The 12,893-nt window shown below is 37.4% G+C and overlaps 1 pseudogene; it reads right to left on the reverse strand.

Annotated features, from left to right (window-relative positions):
• Positions 1 to 1,513: 1,513 nt before the first annotated feature.
• Positions 1,514 to 5,728, reverse strand: LOC126652168 (AFG3-like protein 2; annotated as a pseudogene).
• Between the last annotated feature and the right edge of the window lie 7,165 nt (positions 5,729 to 12,893).

The raw sequence follows: 12,893 nt of genomic DNA on the forward strand, positions 1-12,893 counted from the left end.
ATAATGGGAGCAGAAGTAACACAAAATGTGAACTGTTTTTCTCATCAGAAACATTGGATGTTGGTGTTAGAGCAAAGAAAGGATCAGGAAACATTTTACTATGTAAATAAATTCAGGATTTTTTTTTTTTTTCAGAGAAAAATTGTAAGTGCTTGGTGTAACACAACAATTTACTTTTGGAGAGTGAACACACACTCACACACAAAGAGCACACAGTTTCATAGACTTGAAAGAGATTGGTAATTTTCAAGTCATTTACTGACTTACTATTGCTTCTGTGTGCATTTAAAATTTTCAGCATGATTAAAAACTTATAAATGTATTAATCACTCTGTGCACACCTTGAAGGAGCGTGAGATTAGAGTTATGAAACTGAGGTCCTGATTCAAGGAAGTCATTAAATGTGTTTTATCTCACTGAAGTTCAAACCTAAAATTAAGCCTGTTTTTGCATGTTTGTCAAGGTGAAGCTTAAGTTAATATGACAAGTTCTTTTAGGAAGTGCAGAAGTCTGTTTGACTGCCACATACCAAAAAGATAAGTTATTAGAGTCAAACCACAAAGCTAAGAGTGAGAGAAAAGCAAAACTGGCTCACAGAAAAGAAAGGCCTGTCAGACTATATAAGCTGGAGAAAAAGAGGTATGGATTATGAAAAAAAACACAAAACAACCAAAAACCATCCTCAGAGAGACAGGGTACTGCAGTCCCTAGGGAAAAATAGCACAAAGGGGCTGGAGATCATGGTGAAATTGTCTCTAAATTGAGCTTTGAAAGGCAGAAAAATGTGGCTGGTGTCCTGAAATCCTGATTCTTTTCCTCTAGGCCTTCCTTATGTATTCAGCCCAAGTAGTGCTCATTTTTCCTCTTTCTTCCTTTTTTCTTTTACCCTTTTTTTTCTCTGTAAACCTTCTTCTCATCCTGTATGTGTCCTGCCTTTTCTATATTTATTCTTTGAATTGTTTATATAATATTTTCAGCCATATTTTACCCATGCATGCTTTCCAGACTGCTGAACATCTAGGATGTATTTAAAACAGGGAAGGTTTCCTGCCCACGGCACAAGGGTTGGAGCTAGATGATCTTTAAGAACCTTTGAAACTGTAAACGTTCCAGAATTCTATTGTATGCAAAGAGAATGCAAGATGTTGTGACGAGTCATTGGCATTTGTTAGGAAAAATCCAGGGAAAGAAGGGAAGGTGCATTCCTAAATGTGACTGCTGTTTTCTTAGGCAAAATTGCTAAAGAGATTTTGGAAAACTGAAGGGCTACACATAACTTCCAAGAACAAAGAAAAATCTTATTTAAAATCACCCAAGCTCACAAACAAAATATTATCCATATCCAAACAAAAATGTACAGTCTAACTAAAAAAATTATTAGGAGGGGAAAAAGGATCGTGGGAAGTACTTACTTTAGGTGTGGCAAAGTACTACCTCACCAGAAATTTCTAACCCTTAATAAAACCCTTGTATCTCATTTCCTTCATTTTCTAATTGCGGGCAGCACAATTGCTTACACCAACATTTGTATGGCAATATCAGCACCAGAAAAACCAGATGTTAGTGATGCAAGTTTTCTTGCTAGGTTATCTGTATTTGAGATGGTGTCTAATTTCAGAGGTCTAAGGTGAACTTTGAAAACAGATGCTCTTCCTTTTATACCTGGGTGTCCAATGTGAATCTCCCTGTCAAAGCACTCTTTTCTCATAAGAGTAGGATCAGAAATATCTGGCCTGTTAGTACATGCCAAAATCACTACATTAATCGTTGTATTAAATTCATCTTTTTCTGCTAGAAGCTGATTGAGTGTATTCCCTTGCTCCCTTTGTCCTCCAAAGTTGCCCCTTTCTCTATTCCTTCCTACTGCATCTATTTCATCAGTGAAGAGAATGTACAAGGCATTTTTCTGAGCAAGAGCAAATAAGTCTCTAACTTGGGCTGGAAGCACACTAACAAATATTTCTAAGAACTCTGAGCCATTTACTGTGATAAATGGTGCATTAGCTTCTCCAGCTGAAGCTTTAGACAGAAGTGTTTCCACAGTACTTCAGGACTTATCAGAATTACCCCCTTTGGAATTTTTGCTTCTAGATCCTCATATTGTTTGGGATTTTTCAGAAAGGTTGCAAACTTCATTATTTCTAATTTAGTCTCCTCTTATCCAGTTACATCTTTAAATTTAATGTCTATTTCATCCGTAAGTACTTTGGCCATGGTTTCACCAACACTGAAATGTCCATCCATTCCATACCCTGCTGAATCTAACCCTGAAGGACCCTTCTTAATGTGCACAGTAAAGAGCCAGTAACCAGGATTGTATGCAACAAACTCTGGAGAAATGATCCATCACTCTCTGTTGAGTAGACTACAGGTAATCTGTTCTCCACAGCTCTTGTTGCCACAGTTTCAAGATTCCATTAAAAAGTATCCACCCTACCAACATTAAATCAAATGTACCATTCAGGAGAAAACTTTCCAGAAACAAAGATCATGGGAACAAAGTGCCTGTTCATCACTTCAGGTCTGTCTACCACTCCTTTAAAAAGGTAGTTATTGACAAAGTCTTTCCAGGTGATTTCTCTCCCAGAACTTCCCTCTACACACATCCAAAACTCCCTGACAGCCTGTGGAATGTCACCCTTCTGTAATCTGGTCCATAAGTCAGTTTCTTCTTTCTTGCCACGTTTTTTTCCACCAGTGCCACCTCCTCCACTACTAGTCTGACTAGGCTGCTGGGCAGTAGCCTACGTCATCTCTTTCTCTAGCTGTACCTCTGGTTCCATTATTTTTCTTCTCACTGTGGAAATATTTTTTAAAATCTTATGAGGAATGGATGAGGGAGCTGGGATGCTTTAGTCTGGAGAAAAGGAGGATCAGAGGAGACCTTATCACTCTTTACAGCCACCTGAAAGGAGGTTGTAGTGAGGTGAGTGTCAGCCTCTTCTCCCAGGTAACAAGTGACAGGACAAAAGGAAATGGCCTTCAAAACAAAAAAGTTGTGCCAGAGGATGTTTAGATTAGATATTAAGAAAATTTTCTTCATGGTAAGGGTTTTTAAGCATTTTTTTAAAGGAACAGGCTGCCCAGGGAAATGATGGAGTCACCATCCCTGGAAGAGTTTTAAAAACATATGGATATGGTGCTTGAGGACATGGTGTATGGTGAACAGGGTGGTGGCACTTGATTGATGGTTGGACTTGATGATCCTAAAGGTCTCCAATCTTAAAAACTCTATGATTCTAAGGCAACACTACCAAAACATGAAGAGTATTCAAGCAGGAGGTATGCTGTGCTTGTCCAGTCACCCATAGTGGGAGTTTCCACAGCTCTGCCCAAGATCACAGGGACAAGCCTACAGCAACTGTGACAGAATGCAAAACTGTCAGGTAGAAAAAATTAGAGGACCAAATACCCTGCCTATACTGCCTTTTTGTCAAAAATGATGAGAATTTATTCAATAGCTTTATGAATTAGACTCCTTTTTTTTCAATGAGCATTAAGAAAAAATTCTGGGATTTGGGTTTTTTTTCCATCAAAAAAGAAGTTCAGTAAATGCATCAAAGAGTTTTCAACATGTATATGTGCCTGCACAGTACCCCTCAATGGGGATTTTTCTGGCCATTCCCAAAATCAGAGAGCTGAATGTGAATGAAGGCATGTCAGAGAAATTTAGAAGATCCTTTAAAAAGTAATGATTATTACTCCTGATTTCCAAAATCTAAAAGCTAAATATTCTCATCTTGCTAGAATTGCCCTGATAATAAAGAACCTGGGCAGACTGTGCTTTGTGGGGTAATCTTGTTTTAAACCTCTCTTGTATCATATGCATGGGTGTTCTCAAACATATGCACCCATTCACATATCTGGTACAATTCTTTTTTGTTGAAATCTCACCTGGTTAAAGGGTAAAGTTAAAGACAATGACTTGGAGGCACAGTCTGTCAGTACAACTGATGAAACAGCAACTCCTTGTGGTAAAACCAAGGAAAGATAGTGAGGAGGTAAATCCTCATGAGGTGTGGCAAAGCTTCTTGTTTGCAGAGTAACACCAAACTTTCTGAACCTCTTGTAGCACAGGTGCAGTGATCACCAAACAAAGGCATACACAGGTTCTCTAATAGTTTCCAAAGGGACTAAGATTCATTTGCTCGTAGACTGGGATGCCCTTTTAATTCCCATGTGTGAATGTTAATATGCTTCCTCATTAAAGAAGCTCATTAAATTCAAAATCCTGCTGAAAATTAACTGTGCTATGGTAATGCTGAGAAGGGAAGCTAATACAAAACCAGTAAATATGTTTTGAATGTCTTGTTAATCCAGTGAAATTAGCTCTTGAGCATATTGTCTTGGACCTCCAATGACTGTCATAATAGGGTCACTTTAATTCCTTAATTCTATTTTCTCCATTCTACTAAGGGAGTAATATGAAAAAAGCATTTTGATATGTATGCCATTTGCAGTTCTCTCTTTTGGAGACTCTCTCACTCCTGATTAACAGTACTGTTTTTCTATAGATTTTTCATGTCTACTCTGTTTCTGTTTGGATCAGCATTTCTGGTAACTTCATTTATTAGAAGACATACAATGCAACAGAATATTTCATGATTATCAAAGTGTGTGAAAACAAGGCAAGCTATAGAACGAGTAAAATGTGAGAAAAGCAGGAAGAAAATCTAGCAACATTTGACTCCATTAAAGGCTGACTAACAACTGAACAAGTAATTTAATCATATGTGCACTTCTCTTCATGATTATTTTTACCTTTGAAATTGTTTCTTGTTATCTCCTTTCCCCAGTTACTCCATTTCCTCAAAGGAAGGTCTTGAGTCCCACCAAGGTATATGGTTTCCTTCTGTGGTCCAGACTCACATAGCTCCTTTACTTAATTCTGTAGGATATGACAATTCCTTTACATCAGGAAAACCTCTTCCCTACAGGAAAATATGGAATTTGAAAGTGGTAATGGTTGCTCCCACAGAAAAGCTGTGTTTGCTTATGAGGCAGAGTAGTGTTTGGGATGTAGAGGTTGACACAAAAGGGTTGTGTTTAGCATCTTTTCACTAGCATTCCATGCACTTGCAAATCCAGTGGCCTGTTCTGTGTGTTTCAAAATTGAACTTAATGTGCTTATATTGCAGCTAATGCCAACTCTATACCCAGTGCACGCTGTTGTGACAGGAGGTAAATTATGGCTGGAAGAGGCACAGTAGTTATATTTGTGCAGGTGGAAGACCCCTTATTAGACAGGATAGTGTTTCTGTAGCAGCAGACTTACTGTCAAGCAAAAAGGAATCAGGTTTACAGTGGAAGTTACAGCACTTTTAAATAAACACAACATTTTTTTCACCCTGGTGGGAAGCAATGTATTTAAGGACTCAGGTGAAAACCTCTGTTAGTCTGTTCCTTTGGGACAGTTACAGGCTTTGTATCAGCACATGCTGATTGACAAATTGCTAGTTCCTGAATGAAAGAAGGGAAGAAATACCAAGTCCCTTTGTTTGTTAAAAAAGAGAGCATGTTTTGGTGCCAGGATCCTACCGTACCATTTTCTGTATAATCAGTTATTCTTTACAATGGACAACAATAGAGACAATATGGTTTGGACTGATGCGTGGGTACACACAAGTAGCCAAAGCCTTTCTAATTTTGTAAGATTTTCTACTGACTGACCTTTTAGTGCAATGAGGTCATTTATGTACTTATGATTAAATAGCTGACTAAGAACCATGCTGTATTGAGATGTTGGACCTCTCCTTGAGGGCAAGCAGCGGTTTCTTGCTCGCCACATGAAGAACTCTATTTCCCTACCACTAAAATAATTATTAAAGAAGTCTTGCTGTGACAGCTATTATGTATTCTAATCCTTGAGGATGCCTTAGAAATTGACAACAGTAAGTCCTGCATTAGAAATGGTCCTCATACTGAGTAAGCGTGCTGCTAGCTAAAATGGTTTAATCTTCTGCCACAGTGATTTTTTTTTCCTAACATTCTTATTGTTAGTGAGATGCAGAGATCACTTATACTTTTATGGTTGATAATATGCCTCTCTCTGGGACATAATTGACATCACTGCAGTTGAAAAACAAGGAATGAAAGGCTTTTATTTGTTCCAAGTGATTACTTCATGTGCTTTTTTTCAATCAACTCTTAAAAAAATTATACAAATAATAAAGGAAACCAGGAAGCTTGTGACAACAAATTTAAGTTCTAAAAGAAACATTCTGTATAGATAACTAAAGGGAAAATAGGGCTCATTTTCTAGTCTACCCAGAGAATCAAGGGGTCATTTATTTAAAAAACAGTCCTTTTCTAAATTCATTTGAACCTCTCAGAAGACCCACAAAACTATTACTGCTGCACAAGTAGTCCATGTATGCTTAGCCTGTTAATGCAGATAGGATAATGATTATAAATGAGAATGATTCTCAGTTCCTCAGCAGAAGTGAGACATGGACATACTGGACAGAGTCCGGGGGCTGATGATTAGGAGACTGGAACATCTCTTCTGTGAGGAAAGAATGAGGGAGATGGCATTGTTCAGCCTGGAAAAGCGAAGGCTCAGGGTGGTATCTCATCAATGTATACAAATACCTAAAGGGAGGATGAAAAAAGGATGAAGAAAGGGTCTTCTGTTGTGCCCACTGTCAGGGCCTAAGATAAAATAGACACAAAGAGGCTACATCTGAACTTCAGGAAACACCATTGTTTTTAATTTGTGAGCACTGGCACAGGCTGCCTAAGGAGGTTGTGCAGCCTTTGTCCTTGGACACATATCAAAAGATGTCTGGATATGGTTTAGGTAAACTGGCTTTAATTGGCCCTTCTTGAGAAGGGGGTTGTGCCATCTTGTCTCCAGAGGCCCCTTCCAACTCCACTTATTCTGTGACTCTGTGTTAAAAACACATTAAATGAAACTCAAGGATGAGATCAGCTGACAGAGCCATTTAAGAAACCAACCACTGCTCTGATAACACTTACACAGACTGTAGAGAAATCACAAAGGTTATGATGTCCAGATTTTTATTTTCCAGGGGGCCTCTGATCACTGTTGCCTTTCATGGCTTTTACCATTAAATAACAATGGGAGCTCAAAGTAAATTTTGTTGTCATTTATACCACTGGAGCTGAAAGCAGTATTTGACCCACACAAAGTTAAATTCAATTTTAAGCTACATTATTATTATTATCATTATTATTGTTGTTGTTGTTGTTATTATTTTGGCCTTCAAAGGAAGAATAATGACCAATAAGCTCTTGGATGGTTTTGGAGTTTAAAAAACTTAGGATCATTTACTCCCAAACAAGCTACATCTCCTGAAAGGGAATAAAGAGTTACTCAAATTTCTCATACTGATTTTAACAGCACTACCCTGGAAGGAAGGATTTGGCCCATGGAGAGAGCTGTAACAGATGAATGAATTTAATAGATTTTTCAAAGGCCTATACTGGTGTGACAGCTTGTCTTTATTTAATTTTAACTCTCTAAATTTAAAGAGCAATTTAAACAAGAATGATACAAGCTAGAGGGGAAAGACACCTATTAGATCATTGAGTTAATCTCCTGCCACTGCACAAATGTTCCTTATTGGCATTTTCAAGTACTTTGTCCAAAATTGTTCTTAAAATCAAAAGCAACAGGGCTCCCACCCCTTCGAGAGGATTAGGATTTTCTGGCCCTGGGGACATTTCTCAGACATAGCCTTTCTTTTCCTTTTCATAGTTTAATTGATGTAGGTCTGATATTTTGTGAGAACAGTAGGAGGTTTAATAAAGAACCCTTATTGCCTGCTTTTTTGCTGAAAGCTTACAAGGAAATGGGAACTACGGCTTTTGGAACAATGCAACTTTTTCTGATCCAGCAGAGCTGCAATAAAAGTTCAGCCCCACCTTCCCTGACACTCAGCAGAACCTGCTCTTTCTTATGCCCAATAGAGAGTCCTACCCTCTGGCTTTTTTTTGTTTGTTTGTTTGGGGTTTTTTTTGTTGTTTTTTTGGTTTTTTGTCTCTGCTGCTATGTCCAGAAGCTCTTTTAGCCTATCTCCTTTCATAGATAGAAATGTTCATTTTTTTTCTTGCTGTTTAGTGAGAATGTCAAACTAAATAGTGAAGATGTCTCTCCTGTCTATTCAATAGTCAGACATCCCTGAGCTTTTTATTTCTTTGCTCCTTCTCACGCAGATAATTCTGTTCATGTACTGTCAGTTTTCTTTTCCCAAGGACTTAGATACTTCCTGGCTGATAGTTGTTGCACTTTTCTCTTTTCCTGCTGTTTCTCTGTGGTGACCTGTTCATTATCTGGTCATTACCTTTCAGGATTTTCTTTTGCTCTCTGTTATTCCCCTATGCCCTTAATTCCCTTTATTTCCACTTTGAAACTACTCCACATCTCCTGCTGCAGCTTGCGGTATTAGTTCATTTCTTCTAGATTGTTCATGCCTAATGACTGTTGCAAATTCTGAGGAACCAGGATATTGTATGATGGAGATATTTATATTCAACCTGTGGATGCTTTTTTATTTCTTAGGATATTGGGTTCAAGACCCAATACCAAAGGTTGTGAAATATAAAATGTAACAATATGCACAGAAATAATGAACTTTATGTGTATTTAGTAGTGAAACAGTGCCCTACTGCTAAATTAGAGCTTAAGATTGCAGATTCTTAGGCTGGACATTAGGTTTGGAACAGCTCAAAGAGGAGGAGCTGACAGGCTCCTGGGCCTTCTTTGCCATAGAAACTGAAGAGCTCACATGGTATTTGGGCAGAGTAACGAGTGCTACCTGGATCTTAAATGGGTAAGAGGATAACCACTGACACACTGGTTTAGAAGACATCCCTTTTAATGGGTGGCCTCTGCTGCAGGAGCTTGGTGTTCTTCTGAATTGGCTAACTGTTGGTGACTGGCTGCTAATTATTCCTTGTTTTTTTTTTTTTAATTGATTACAAACAGAGTCTAGAAACTTGGCATCAGGTTTGGGGGTGTTATGTCCTGGAGAGCAAGTCACCTAAAAATTAATGCTGCCATTCCACATTTCTTACTGTGATGTATAAATTTGTTTCTGGATCTATACTTAGTTACTGCAAGGATGGCAAAGATACAAAAACTTTTTTATTTTTACAAAATCTGAGCAGAGCTGATGGGATTAGTACTCTAACGAAGAGGGAAAAAGAATTAAATTGATAGGTGCCACAAGAACACAAGAAATATGGTATGTAAAGAGTAGAATATATTGATGGATGGCTATGTCCAAAATCTGTTTGACAGTTTGAAGAAGGTCTTTGTTGGTGAATCTAAGAAAGTGGTTTTATTCCGAAAAGTTACAAATATGTTGTATATCTTAGTCAGATAGCATATTGATTTCTGGGGTTGATGTTGAGTGGTTTTTCCAGTTTGTTCTAAATTACTTTGTTTCAACTTTACCTTTCCCCAAGTTCACGTATAAAAGACCATTATTTTTGTGACATTTAGTCTTCTTCCTGTGGTTTACAAAACATGATGATTATTACATTAAAGAAAGGGTTAGAAAGTTGAAAAGCAATAATTATTTATTGTTTAACACAGCAAGAAATGTACCTTATTTTTCTGAAGTTGAAATAGTAGAATAAACCATTTTCTCTCATGACTTAAAAGTACCACACTTATTTGCATTTAGTATGCTGCAGACTGTCACTGTACAGTTTTTGGAGTAAAGCATTGAGTTCACTACTGACATACTATGAGCTAAATTAGATGAAATATAAATGGACAGATAAATATGCTGTAGAAATAAATACCTAAGTATTTTTGATGATCCTATAGTCAGATAGTGCAAGAATAAATAAAAACATAAAAGTTGTACTACTGCAACATGTAACCAGAAAACACAATAAAATTAATTACTTACATGACATAAGTAATGTTCTAATTTGTTCTGAGAATATGAATAAACAGATTGATAGATACATAATTAGAAAGGCATTAGAAAAAAATGATTAAATCTAGAAAGACTCAGTAACTATGCAAAATTCAGGTCTCAGGGTGTCAGGGCCCTGAGTGCACTCACAAGCACTAATTGTCTTGAACAGTCTCAGGGTATCTATCCTCTGTCTTTTGATACAGGAGATTCTTTAAGCTCAGGTTGTGGGCCTAGTTGTTCTATAGAGCATGTAGTCCTACATCCAGCCTGATTTCCTGCTGGTCCTTATGTCTTTGTTGGACTTACACCTTAAGCTCAGCCCTGACTGTCACATCACATCACATTTGTCTGATGGTCGCCAGGCTGAGCTTGTCACTGTCACCAGTCCTACTTGGTCCTGTGGAACTGCACCAGTGTTGGTGAAGTCCCTACCCTAGTCTGTGACAAGGGTACCTTTAGCTCATCCTCCTTGATGTAGGAGTCTTGCTCTTGCTGATCCATGATAGTTAGTTCCAGTGGTCAATTCCCTGCAGCTGATGGCTAATACAATCCAATATGAAATCTGTCTTCACCGCTGAAAGGATGTGGTGCTGGCTTTTGCTCAATGTGTTGCCTTTAACAAACTTTCAGATCACTTTGTACAAAGCCACTTTCTAACCACATGGTCCCCACCCTGTACTATTACAAGGGTTTATCTCATCACAAATATAATACTTTTGCCTTTGTTGCTTTTGCATTTGTTGAACTTCATGAGGTGTTTTCATGTATTCAATCCACTTTCTTCTTCATCCAGCACCTGTCTGAATGGCATACCAGCCCTTTAGTGTAGACCAGTCCACCCAGTCTGAAGTCATCTGAAAACATGATGCATGACTTTTTTTAGGCTGTCCAAGCCATGAATGAACACTTTAGGCAGTATCAACTCCAATAGGAAAACTTGAAGAACATTACTTGTTACTGCCTATCAGAATTCATTTGCAATTGGAATCTTAAAAACTAAGAGTCTAACCTAATGTACAAAACAAACACAAAGTATTTCTAAGTATGAATCTAAATTTCTCATTTGTGATTTTAGGAATTATTACAAAGCCAAAGCGTGTGGTGCAATTAGTCCTGCAAATCACACAAAGGTAATGAATTCACAAGCCATACCTTCAGGGCTGGAAATCAGGCAACTCTGAATATCCCTCTGCCAAACTGAGACAATACACCTCTCTATTTTGCCTTGTTTCTCATTTAATATCTTGGAAAGGCAGTGTGCATAGGAAGTAGACAGACATCCAGAAATTTTTCTCACACCGATAGCTTTGAAATGTCTTAGTCATACTTGTAAAGAGATATGTCAAGATTTCAAGCAAAGTAGCCACTTTTGAAAGTAGCTCTTTAAAAGGAAAAGTACAAATATTTTTTCCCCATAAAAACAGAGAAACACATTTTTTTTTGTCAAGGTATTTCATATAATTGCTTCAAATCTTTATTATCCTAAATGGAATTCTTCTCCAGCATGCCCTGGATTTCCAGAAGGTGTTGAATGGGTGTCTCAGTAAGAGACACTGAAGTGCTGTGAACTGCTACTCTCAGCTAAAAGGGAATACTCCCTTACTTCTTTGACAATTATTTCCTTTAAAAGCCTGTCATGCTCTTTAAAAGAAGCCCAGGACATCTTATTATGCACTTACTGCATAGTTGTGTCTGTCATTCATAGGTTATTTCTTAAAACTAGCTCAGGAGAGAGTAGAGTATATGAGAGTAGATACAAGGAAGTTCTTTGTCTTTGCTTGCTTCTTTTGACAGCACAAACAGATCCTTTCTCTGTTAGCCCAGAGAAGTCAAGCAGGCTCCAACAAGTGGTTCCTTGAGGACCATGCATGAAATGTAAAGTTGAATCTCTGTAAATAGATAGATGGAGAGACTCTTGGCAAAAGTAGTGTTTAAAACAATGTTAAGTAACGTAAGCCATTACTTATGGATGAGAAACAGGCAGACTCTGCCTAAACTCATCCAAAGGATACATCTGAAGGTACTTGGGAGCACTGAATAAGGATGGCACATTTCCATGAGCTTTTGACTATTTGTGGGTTTGGTTCACTACCTATTGCATGTTTGAATTCTGCTTGGACCTCAGGTAGATTCAAGACAAAACCTTTGTTGCCAAATGTCTGATTTTTGTGGCTTGGATCAGTTTTCATTTGCTGAATAGACTTGATGTGATTGGAAATCTAGAAAGTACATTATTTTATGAAATGCATGGAATAACAAAACTAGTATGACCTTTTTGTTCTGCAGCTGACTCACTGACACCTTAAAGTAGTTGTTTGAAAAAATAAGGAGAAACAAAATTCTTCAAGTAATGAAAAAAAATTGAAAGGGAATGTGCATTTGAATAACATCCAAATTACTATTTACCTCCTATCAGTTTCCTTTTTTTGTTGCTTTTCCTCTGAAGTGCTATGTATTCAATGTAAACAAATACAGAGGGGAAACAGAATGCTATTGCTTTTGTTGTGGTTGTCTGTTCTTGTATCTGTGCAGACTCAAGATGTGAAAAACTGTTTGTTGGTCTGCTACATTTCAGAATTTTATGCAGTTATTAAAAATAGCCTATTTAATTTCAACAGAAGCATATAACAGTTATCTTTGTAGCTGTCATTTCTAAGAATGATTGGTGAATGAAGTGACTTGAAGCATGAGTACACATGTAAGTAGTTACAAATCAAATGCAAATAAAATCTGACAATCATGCAAACAATGAATTTTACTAACCAGACAAAATAATTAAGTCACTGTTGAGGGAACTGTCCTTCAAGGAATAGATGTGTAGAAATCAAGCTGCATTTAAAAGTGGAATTAGTTTTATTCATTTTTCATTTATTTTAAAACCTGTGAGCCTACCTGTTTTTTTCTTTATGCATATATCCATATTTACAGTGTAATTCACTTTTTTGCTTATCCAGCCATAGAGAGTTTTTCTAGTGGACTGAGGTTTTTTTCAGAGTT

Source organism: Myiozetetes cayanensis, unplaced genomic scaffold, assembly GCF_022539395.1.
Source record: "Myiozetetes cayanensis isolate MyiCay16 unplaced genomic scaffold, myiCay2020 scf7, whole genome shotgun sequence".
NCBI classification, from domain to species: domain Eukaryota; kingdom Metazoa; phylum Chordata; class Aves; order Passeriformes; family Tyrannidae; genus Myiozetetes; species Myiozetetes cayanensis.